The sequence below is a fragment of the Aplysia californica genome, unplaced genomic scaffold (assembly GCF_000002075.1).
Source record: "Aplysia californica isolate F4 #8 unplaced genomic scaffold, AplCal3.0 scaffold00083, whole genome shotgun sequence".
NCBI classification, from domain to species: Eukaryota; Metazoa; Mollusca; class Gastropoda; order Aplysiida; family Aplysiidae; genus Aplysia; species Aplysia californica.
Window position 1 is genome coordinate 1,574,033 of NW_004797353.1, and position 12,378 is coordinate 1,586,410.

The 12,378-nt window shown below is 39.7% G+C and overlaps 1 protein-coding gene and 1 long non-coding RNA gene across 2 annotated transcripts in view; both read left to right on the forward strand.

Moving 5' to 3' along the window:
* Nucleotides 1-1,458, forward strand: part of LOC106011277 — a 5,222-nt gene extending 3,764 nt beyond the window's left edge. The window contains exon 2 of the long non-coding RNA XR_001184706.2: nt 1,211-1,458. This is a non-coding gene — a long non-coding RNA (uncharacterized LOC106011277). The remainder of the gene's footprint in view (nt 1-1,210) is intronic.
* The window catches only part of LOC101845763 (acetylcholine receptor subunit alpha-like 1), an 83,833-nt gene that overhangs the window by 43,502 nt on the left and 27,953 nt on the right, over nt 1-12,378 (forward strand). The window lies entirely within an intron of this gene.

A 12,378-nucleotide genomic window follows, 5' to 3' on the forward strand; every position in this document is an offset into this window, starting at 1 on the left:
ACAGACATGCTTCAGCAGAGTTGAAGGAGAGAGGTAACGTTGATTTGTTAACTTGAATTTTTTTTTCTGAATGGGCTAGATTAGTTTTTAATTGCTCGATTTTTTTCTCGTATTTGACGTCTTGTCGGGTCAAGGGTCAAAGGTCAAAGGGAAACTGAACCTTGACCCGATAGAGAATGTTTGTTTCATTACCAGTGAAACGACAACTTTTTTTTCGGGAGATTTAGGTGACGGATAATTTCTATTTCATTATTTTTCTGATCTGTTATTGATTTTGTTAATAATTTTTTCTGTAATTTAAAAAGTTATTATACGTGTCATTTTACACTTGGGTCGTTTTTGGTACGTTGTGCTATCTATTACATTTTATATTTCTTTCTTCTTTTTTTTTTTTAAAGTTATGACTATTTTCTTAATGAGCTGGATCAGGGGAGGGAGGTGACCCTTACTCACTTATGTTCAGGTGATTGCCAATCTTGGCTAGCCAGAGTGTACTTTTGTCTTGAGACGTCAGGGAAATGCTTCACTAGGGATGGTTTGACGGGACAGAGTCCAGGGGGGAACTGGTCTCTGGCTCTTCATACTGTTATGTTCTCTACTTGCTTAAGTTTTCCTGTACCTCATGTTTTCTGTTTCATCTTTATGGTATTTTTAGTTACTTGACTGGCCTCATATAATATCAGTATGTTCTCTATTAGCTTAAGGTTTTCCTCTATCTTACGTTTTTTGTTTCATTTTTTATGTGATTTTTAGTTACTTGACTGGTGTCATATAATATCAGTATGATCAGTAAGTTCTCTACTTGCTTAAGTTTTTCCTCTATCTTACGTTTTTTGTTTCATTTTTATGTCTTTTATAGTTACTTGACTGGCCTTAGATAATGTGTGTTCCTTTCGGTTTGGTCTTTCCTCCTAGAGTAAAATAACACCACTAACAAACGTCACCGGTAGACGAGACTGAGCGCACACATGTAGGATATTTTTCACTTTGGTGACGACTAAACGAAATTTGGTTGCTCCGTTAGGGAGTGGGAATGTGGGAAAATGCCCGCCTCGTGACTCATTTGGAGCAGAGGATGCTAGGATTAAAAAATAAAATTATTCAAACTAACTGACTAACCTTAACAGTCGACTCAGCTTGTGTTTCACTCGTTTGAGTTGATCTTCGATTGATCTTTTTCTCATGACTTGATCTTTTTCTCTGGTTTCAGCACCTATTGTTCTGTATCGGGACGGTTAAGTTGAACTTCGGATGAGTTGATTTTTCTTTCACTCCCTCAACAACATCAACTCTTCCGTAGTGCGTGTTCGTTCAGATTTATGTATAAAAAGTCTTTCTTACTTTCACTTTGTTTTATAACAACATACTAATTCAATTTGTCGTTTTTGTTCACTTTTACACTAATATGGCGTCGAGTAGTTCGAAGAAACGGGCATGGGACATTATTTTAGGAAAAAATATTTTTATTTATATTTACCAATTTGTTTTTGTCTCCTAAAGTCCAACCCCTCGGTCCTCGTCCTGGGAGATGGAAACAGAACAAAGTAGAGAGTTTCTGGGTTCGGGTGAGGTACGGTGTGACGTCATGTCACGTGGGCGTTACGCTAGCCGTGAAGGCCGACCTTGGTAACCTTGACGTGTTGCTGGCTAATGGGGCTCTGGTGAAGCTGTGGCAGGCAGAGAAACCTCACAGTGGAGAAAACTGTTGTTTATGATATAGAATAAAATGGGCATGTACTGATTTCGATAGAGTATACTTTTCAAACAGACCTTCATAAGGTTGCAATTACAATAAAGAGGTACACATATTATACACAGGGCCTACTAATAACATGTGCCCTAACCTTCACACGCGAAGATGAAAAGACTGAAGAATATATTATTATTATGAAGAAACATTAGACACTGAAAGACGTTAAATCGAATGAAGCACTCGTCATAATCGAAGACCTGGAATCTGAACGTTATAGCAGGAAAGGGACAATACCAAGACACCAGTGGCAATAGGAACACGAACCTAAAGAGGTGAACACTCTCTAAACTTTTTGAGGGGTAAAATCGAATGATAGCAAACACCTTCTTTCATCAACCAGCTAGAAGACTGCATGGAAGAGTCCTGAATATGTCGACTGACACCAACTGAATTAGTAGGCCTTTTTCTTCTTTTTTTGTTTCTTCTATTCCGTGGTTGGGGCAATCGTGGGGGCACCACTGCATCTGAAAAACAGCTTTCGCCATCTATTTTTGTGCTCTGCTTTCCTCAGATTGTCACCCATCCACTCTGTAATGTTGTCTTCCCACCTCATTCTCAGCCTTCCTCTCTTTCTCTTTCCTTGTACGGTTCCTTGCAGGATTGTTTTGTCAAGTCCTGTGGATCTTGTGACATGCCCACACCATTTTAATTTTCGTCTCTTCACTGTGGTCAGTAGATCTTCATACTGCCCCACTGCTTTGGTGATTCTCTTTCGTACCTCAGCATTTGAAACGTGGTCTTTGTACGAGATGTTAAGGAGTCCGCGGTAACATCTCATCTCTGTGGTCTGAATCTTTTTATCTAATTCTGCTGTTAGTGTCCACGACTCACAGGCGTATAAAAATGTGCCTTGACGGCGCAGCTGTGTTGTTTGCGTGATTCTGGAGAGAAGTTCTGGTCTTGAGCCTTCATCTGAGATGATTGATCCAAGGTATTTGAAGCTGTTGACAGTCTCAAGTTTCTCGCCCCTGACTTTGATGTCTGCGTTGATGCCATTGGTGTTATTGGTCATTAGCGTGGTTTTCTCGGCACTGATCTCCATACCTTTGGATGCTGAGGTTGTGTCCAGCCGCTCCACTAGTGTGGCGAGCTCCTGTTTTTCTCCTGATAATCCATCGATGTCATCGGCAAAACACAAGTTAATGATTGTCTTGCCTCCAATAATATTACGCAATATAAATAAAAACACACCTAGGAGCTGATGCAAACTCGGACGACGCCCCCTCATTTTAAGTTACCTAAAAGCTGAAGAATTTGAGGAAAAAGGCTGATACAAATCAAACATAATGCACATTAACTGGGTTAAAATGAAAATAGAAGAAGAAAGAATAGTGTACCAAGTGGAGGTTAAGTTAAAAACAAAAAATACGAAGTTCTCAGAAACGAAGCAATTGAAGTAAACAGAAGAGAAAGTGTCAACGAAAAGATAGACGTTTAATGGGGACAACTTCAGGGGCAGCATTAGATTTGGAGTAGTTAAATTGCCAATAAAAGAGAGAACAATCAAACGAATAAACAAAACAAAAATAACATTGGTCACTAGGGAAATCGTAGATCTAAATTCTAATGACGGAAAGGAAGAGAGCCTAAATACATCTAAATACAAAGACGTAGACAAAGTAATCCAACTAAAAGGCAAAGAGGCCAAGGAAGCTTAGGATGATTAAAAATGTTTCTGAATAATTTGTGACTTTGCCTACTTTTAAAAATAACAAACCAAATACTTTTCAAATTAACATTTACTAAACATCATAAGTAGTTACGAGTATTGGTCTTTAATCATAGTAGCCTTCTTGATCATAGAGACAATCCAAACAAATCAATTTAAAAGATATTAATTATTTTGACTAATTTTTGTAAAAAGTGAAAATGTGTTAACCTTGCCTTTATACAAACCACCATAGATCTACCCTTTCAACTGCACTAAAACAAAACATTTATATCATATACTACCTTAAGAGGGACTCAGCAACAGCATAAATAATAAAAAAGATGATAATATAATCTTTTTACCATTCAAAAACAAAAACTGTTCTTCATAACAACATTCTCAATCATGAACGCAAACCAAATCACACCATAACTACCAGTACCGGTTAACATTTGTGATGCAGCGTGGTGGAATCAGGCTCTTGTCAAAATAATCAGAGTGAAAAAACATGCATTTTCCCCCAGGTTTGTGAATTTTATCTTTTTTTTTGTCTCAACACCTTCCATGCCCATTAAAGAACTCATTTCTGTGTGGATTTTTTCAGAAAAACGTTGTAAAAGGCACAAACATGTAAACTTTCAGTCACCACGGACTTTTAAGCTAAGGAAATAACTCATCTTTGGCTGCAATTTTCTCACTTATTTTATCTCTGAAAACAAGTGACCCCCACCTCCTTCTTTCGCAAATATCTCGACTTGTATTCAAGATAAATGGATATTTTTTTCATCCAAATAAAGGCAAGTGAACAAGCTTTAAGATGATACCAATAACTCTACAAGCCCAAAAATTGACGAGAGCCTGATTCCACCACGCTGCCTCACATTTAGATTTATAATGGAAATGCTAGTAATACTTTTATACATATATGATTTGACACATAAGACCTAGACTCTGTAGCAGAATTATAAACGTCAATAAGACTAGTTTTGCATCTGGTCAAAAAGGTTTCGTTTGGCTCTCTTGGGTTGAGGTTGAGGAACCAATTTTTCATCGCCGTCGTCACTAATCTCGGAGAACGACTCAGACTCGGATGCACAATTTATATTATATCATGATTGGAATCTTCAGTTGAGTTTTTATCTTGAGAAGGCCTGCTTTGTTCATGTTGGGAAAATGTGGAGGTCGAAGTACTGGCAGTACTGTCTTTGACGGCTGCCAGTACTTGAGGAGATGCAGATGCACCGGGAATGGTAATTGATGCCAACTATTTGCCTGGAGACACCAGAATCTTTGATCGACTTCGCTTTTTGTTTCCATTGGGTAAATACTTGTGAAGGTATTCTATGACTACATCACAGACAGAACTTTGCTTGTTTGGATCTACCTCTTGTTAATTCGATGGAGATTTGGTGGTGATGACAGCCTCTGGGTTGAGTGGGACAATTCCACATGCCCTAAATCCTGAGATTAAATTGACTGACGATCTCATAACAAGTTCTTGAACGAGGTTATTCAGCATGGACGGAAAGACACACTTGTCTAAAGATGTTGATGAAGGGTACCGTTGTCGATACTGCTCAAGCTGCTTTCGCCACTGTTTCTTAAGAGGGGAAAAAGAAAAGAAACGGACGTCAAGAGGCTGTAATTTGTCAGTAGCCTTTGGGGGTAGCAATATGAAGGCAATAGCCAGTTCTTTACACTTTTCAATGACAGTTGAACTAATATACATGGGAGCTAAGATTATCACCAATAAGAGATTTCCTGCCTTCTTTTCTCGTGGTCCACGGCACCACTATCGTCATAAACCATTCCTCAACAATATGCAATATCGATCCAACCACTCTTGCTTCTAGCAAAACGAGCACCTTTTAGAACATTCTCACACCAAGTGTTCCAAAGATTTTCTGATTTATATTCACACATGGAGGAAGAGGTGTTCCTTAGGCTGTCACTGCAAACATTACTCATTACATTGATGTTTCCTTTGGACTCTTTCATTACTCTCTCTCTTTCTGGGTACTCAATTCCCCTACGGAAAACTCATGTTTTCTGCCCAGGGTTATGGGATAAGTTTGTTTCACCATAGTTTAATATATTGTCCTTTGCCACTCCATCCAAAGACACCTTCAAATTGTCAAAGTACTTCTTGATTTCATTCGGATGTACTTCAGCTCTAGTTCTTTTGATGTTTTGGCTTTGTTTTTTACATAGAGCTTCTTTGTGTCTTTTAAAAAAATCGTTGACCCAATCGGGCCCTGGGAGATTGTTCTTGAAGAATAGTCATTTCCAATTTATTTAGAGTCCCTTGAACCATGAACTTAATGTCATTGGATGCTAATGGTATGCCATAGTCTGCAATATCAATACATAGTTCAAAATGGTTTCCTCTAATTCTTTTGATAGAGCAGACTTTTCCTCCGCTGTCTTTTTGTGGCGATTATTATTGACTTTGTTTCTAAGTGTCCTTAGAGAAAGGGATGTTGTACGCCTTCGACACTTCTGGTATGCTCATGTGCCAACACAGATGAATTGCTACGAGCAGAGTCTCTTCCCTATAGCTTTTATAATGTCTATTACCAGGTTTACTCAACAACTGGTGTACTTTCGAGGCATTGTGACTTGTGAAAATAATGAAAACAAACATGAATTAGTCGTTTTATTGATACATTGGAGAGTGGTATGTAGATCTATATAATATATATAATATATTGTACAAAGTTACTGAAAAAAAGAAGAAAAGGTTGTCATATTTTTATGTTGGGATTGTAAACTTAGATATTAAGTTCTGCAGGTATTAAAAAAAATAATATATATATAGATATAAATATATATATTTATATATATATATATTTATATATAATATTATATTATATATTTCATTGTTTTTATACAATGGTTTCTGACTTCCTCAGCTTTTAGACGAGTTATTCTAAGAATAATGGGGGTAGGCCTGTAGCATAGAGGTATGAGTAATTGTTTGAATTATAGAATGTTGTGGTGAAGTGCAAGACCTAATGTGTAAAATGCACCCAGTATTGATTATTTTTCCACAGGTTTGTGAATTTTTTATCAAATTTTTGTTTTTTGGGTCAACACCTTTCATGCCCATCAAAGAACTCATTTCTGAGTGGATTTTTCTGAAAAACGTTGATTAAAGGCACAAAAAATGTAAATTTTAAGTTACCACAGACTCTTAAGTTAAGGAAATAACTAATCTTTGGCGGCCATTTTCTCATAATTTTACCTCTGAAAACAGGTGACCCCCACCTCGTTCATTCGCAAATATCTCGACTTGTATCCAAGATAAATGTATATTTGCTTCATCCAAATAAAGACAAGCGAACAAGCTTTCAGATGATACCAATAACTCTACATGCCCAAAAATTGACGAGAGCCTGATTCCATCACGCTGCCTCACATATAATAATTAAGGAATTCGTCGGAAGAAAGCACGACAAAAGATTGACAGGAGGCGTTGAAGACATGGAAGGCAAAATAATACAATGTATTTGAGACAACAACAAAAAAAGCCCTAGGAAGATAGGAAGAATTATTTGACCACTCCTACCAGAACCAAGTAACATCAATGGCCTCAACATTCTAAAGTCAGAGGTTGAGCTCACAATTATTAACACCCCGAAGGGAAAAAACCCTCCACCAAGTGAAGATGGCTGATAAACACAGAAATGCTGATGTAATTAGAACAATTTGACATTGGTACATGGAGGTACTCTGACAGAACTTTTGAATGAAATATATGAGGCTCACGAAATACACCGGAAGAACCACTCCGATCGGATTATATATCCCCCCCCCCCCCCCCCCCCCCCCGAAAAAAGCAACAAGCCGCATTGACATTAGGACCATCAGTCTGGTTACACTTAAGGTGTATGCAGAGTACAGCAGAGTGGGGGCTGCTGGGAGGCCACTTCCACTCGGGCACCCCTTGTTGGCACCATTTTGCAGCGACGAATAAAAATCACGTTATGACTGACAGAGTGGACGCCACTTGCTGGCCACTCCACGCACCATGGAGGCCCCAAAAATCTTGCAGTTTGTAACGCTGCACTAAATTTCTCGTCCCTTTCAGTTTCAGTTTCGGGCCTCAAGACGGAAAAAAATCTATGATTAAGATCCTAAGTTCGAAACCACTCCCAACTAAGTTCAGAGACTCCCACTCCACTCCCAGGCACCATTGTTAAGCCCCGGTTACACGCAACGATAAATAGTATCAGATTCGTCGTATGAGAGAACTGCCCGTTTTATCGGACTGTGTTGTCTGTTTCCCCGTTCCAATCTGTCGTCCAGTGGACGTCCAGTTTTCTCTCTATTGCGTCGACAGCGATTTGCCTGCTCTCTCTGTACTGTGAAGGTTTCGAGCTCTGGACCTAATGAGTGAAAGGCGAACACTACCTCTAGATCACAGAAGCCCACCCCCCCTCCCTTTCCCCTGTACATTTTGATATAGCAGAACAGTGTCTTTAGAAAAGGGTGGCCATACTGTAGACTTACCGTGTTGTGTGTAGAACCGGAAGTTTTGACTTGACTGCAGATATGTGCAACGCACCGAGTGACCTTGATGCCCAGCTTCATCCTTAACGATCAACTAAATACCAAAAATGCTAAAATATACAGTAGAACTCGGATTCAACGAGGTCGCCGGGCCTGAGCTAAAATCTCGTTGAATCCGAGTGTTCGTTATAGCAAACACAAGGTTTTGTGTAGGCACTGAGCAAGTAGGCCCTAATGTATAAAGAGAAGTCACAGGTAGTGCCTGAAATATTTGCATATTATGAGCTGTGTAAAAAAAAAAAGACCGATTCGTTCAAATGCACACACCTGTGCAATCTCGATTGTTCACCAAAAAGTTGTGTTGCTGAGTAGAGCCTAGCATACGGCAACGTTTGATTCCATAGACCAGCGCACAATTCAGTACGTAGATCAACGTCAAGACTAGCTTATCATTGTAATAATGATCAGTTGCCGAGGGAAAAAAAAGACTGTGACGCGTTTGTATCTGCGACGTTCAATGCCCGGACCGCTAGTGCCCCCCCCCCCACGACACGCACACACAGCCACACGTGTGCAAGCCGCCCATCCGACCCCGACACATGCCAGAGTAGAGACGTGCGTGCACCAACAACGCATGTGTTGGTAACATGATATGAAAAAAGACCGCTGATTGGTCGTAGTCGTATGCAATCGGTTAAGTAAATAATGGTTCACGATGCAGCTGGAATGGCTGGTTTCTGGGAATAGATAAAGTTCGTTCTGGGAGAAAAATGGGCGAAGCCACGTCTGCGGGGGCTGTTCACCCTGGAAGCGACCTCGTTGAATCCGAGCTCGCTGATTAAGTGCTCTTTGAATTCGGGTTATTGTTATTGATTTTAAAGAAGACAAAAAAAACACAACAAAAACGGGGAATCTATCTCATCTCGTTGAATCCGAGTTCTCGTTGAATCCGAGTTCCACTGTACATAATAACGCACCAAATCAGGTTCACCGAGAGCAACTTTGCTTATTTTGAGACGCTGATTCCGAATATGTAATCAATTTTGACGTAGGGTAATTTTTTTTTTCAAATTTTGAGTCCTAAGTTTAATTTCTCGGGGCGGCAAATGTCAATCTACGTCCCAGTACTCAGAGCGCGTCTCCCTCAAATCTGAACGTGATCGCACGGAAAATATCAAGCAGCGCTTGATTTCTCGACCAAACCATCGTTCAATCGTCTAAATTCTGTACAATTTTGTGGTTACACTTGACGATTTATCGTATGATCGCTAGATCGTCCAGTTTTTGTACAATTCATCGTTACGTGTGTTACTCATTACTGTTAGACATTTGTGATCGTGTATTACGTGGTTATCGCCCTTGGCTTTCCAATCCTATCAATCGAAGAAATCGCCAAATTTGATCACAACAGCATTGGCGATGAAATTAGAGACGTTGGTATTCAGAAATGTTCCAGATTTTTAATTAATTCGTCGTATTGTAGTTGATGAAAGAGAAAAAGTGTTTGAAAGAAAAGGATAGAGATTTCACAAAGCCAACGTCCGCCAAATGGACCAATTCGAAGGCTGAAGTGTGATAGTATGGGGGTGGAACCTCTGCTCTTTATCGTGCACATTTGGTCACTGTTCAAAGCAATCTGTTCAAAAGACGATAATAGTAGTAGGCCCACTGTGACAAAAGGCTTCGTCCATGTGTCCTGTCCTACACATGTCACGAATGATTGAATGTGCCAACAACACAACGCCTGACCTCCTGTGGCCATGATCAGTCAAAAACTCTTTCCAAACTCATCAAATCAATTTTCTGGACTGGCCTGCAAGATCAACAGAACATATGTAAGTTGTAAGACAACCTTGACTGGAGTATTTGAAACAGGCTGCACCCCGTCAAACTCGTCATGAACTGAAGGCTCCACTTCACAAGTGCAGGGGGATTCCTCAGGCAATCATAGTATAGGAAGGCATTAATTATTCAGTCGGTGAAAACACGTTTATGCACACAACAGTAAGTCAAGTTCGCAAAAGCCACACGCAAAACTGAGCAAACTTTTATTTTGATTTTGTAACTTTCTTTGTGAATAAAATTATCTCCCTTGAATAGAGAACTCCAATGATATTGGGCCAATTCTGTTTGTCTTGTTGGCATAAAGTGAATGAATTTCACGTGTACAAAATGTACTAGTACTAGATCTGAATATTGCTTGGCTTTGTGGGATCATTGAGTTATTGTACTTTGTTGAAGGTGGATGTGACAGAACTTTTGCAACACGGTATAGATCTATACAAAATGTATAACATTTAAAATAAGGTATTTAAACTTTCAGCAGGGTAATAATTACCCCCTCCACTCGACTTTGGCCTCGGGCTCTACACATGCGGGCTGTTCAAATATAATCTTACACCTGGAAGGGGGGAGGGGGTCTTTGGCTCCTGTAAGAAAGGTGGGGGGGGGGGGGGAAGATCTTTGGCTCCTGTAACTCTGTAAGAAAGGGGGAGGGTTCTTGAACTAATGTAAGATTACACTTTTGTGAGGTGAAAGAATAAGTAAAAAAAGTGTGACTTAGGCCAAGAAAGGCTGCATGGTGTGCAGAGGCCACAAGGAATGTGGAAGATATTTTCCAAGTATTGCAGCATTGAAGCTGAAGAGGCACAGGGCTTTACACAGGAAATAAATGGAGGTGGAGGAGGAAGAGTAGACAGAGCAGGAAGTTGGAACGGGACCCATATTAGGAAGACAGCTCAGCAGATGCCCCTGTTTTAAAACATATTTTTGACATAATGATGAACACTGCCTTTGTTGATGACAACAAAAAATACACGTCTTGACTGAAATTGGGAAAAGTATCGTGTTCGCATGGATACCTAGCCATGTGGGCATCCGAGGAAACGAGCAGGTAGATCACCTGGCGAAGAAAGCCTTGCCCCTTCTGTTGGGAACAGCGACGAACACTCTCCCCCAGATTGAGTTTAAAAATAAAGTAAAAAAGTACATCTCCAGTCTGTGGGAGAGCCAGTGGAAGAAAACAAACAAATAACAAACTTCACAACATTTAACCCAAACTGGGACCGCGAAATCCTTCGGGCCTCCCCAGAAGAGACCAAATCATTTTTACTCGATTACGCATCGGACACACGGCCCTAACACACAAATACCTCCTTCAGGGAGATGAGAAGCCGTTCTGTGTCGGATGCGACACAGATTTTGCCATTAGACACATTTTTTATCGAATGCCTAGACTTCGGAGAGACCCGAAGAAAATACTTAAAACAATAAATGAAAAAAATTGCAAGATATTTTCTCCGTCGTTGTTCACAGCAGAATTTTAGATTTTATGAAGGCCATTGGCCTTAATGGGAAATTATAAAGTGAAATTAAATTATAAAATGTTTGCGTTATTTAGGAAAGTTGTTTTTTTAGATTGAAAATATATCTGGCATCGTAGTTTTCTGCATTGAAAATTTCAAAATTCATAGCAGAATTTTACCCCCAAAATGACTAAATTCTGCAAAACTTCTGCACTGCAAGGATTGCGATCATGTTTATACTTCTTTTTCCATACTGCTTTGTAAGTACAAATTAAGTACGTACTGATTAATCATAAGCTGAGAAATAGCACTACAGACACAGTAAATAAAGTTTTAAAGACCCAGCAATAAGCAGCATACAATCTGTATTATTGTGTAGAAACACAAGCCCACAACATAAAATACTAGCAAACGTGTGACTCAAAGAAATGAGACACTACAACGGTAATTTCAAAATCAGTTGAGCTGCCAGTTTGAGCTATATCCTTGTCATTGATTGTCAGGAAGCGTTGAAGACAAAAGAGACAATTATTTTGTTTGAGAAAGAAGAAGTCCTAGGAAGATGGGCTGAATATGTAGGAGAATTATTTGAAGATAAAAAGACCACCCCTACCACAACCAAGCAACGACAATGGTCCCAACATTCTAAAGTCAGAGGCAGAGCTCGCAATTAGAATTAGAAACGCCCCAGGACAAGCCGCGGATGAAGATGGCATAAACTTTACACTTTCACAGAAAGACTCCTGGGTAGATCAAATAGAGAAATGTCTTGAACCTGATGGTTCCTACGTTGAATAGATACATGTATATATTTGAACAACCTTTCTGTTGATACCAAATTCAAGTTGATTTATAATTATATGCAGGGAAACTTTATTCTGAGACAGACCTCGTAAACACACAAATCTCCCTCTCTCTCATATACTCTCTCTCTCTCTCTCTCTCTCTCTCTCTCTCTCTCTCTCATATACTCTCTCTCCCTCTCTCATATACTCTCTCTCTCATATACTCTCTCTCTCATATACTCTCTCTCTCATATACTCTCTCTCTCTCATATACTCTCTCTCTCTTTCTCTCTCTCTCTCTCTCTCTCTCTGTGTGTCTCGGTCTCGATCTCCCCACACCCCCCTCCCCATATCTCTCTCTCTCTCTCTCTC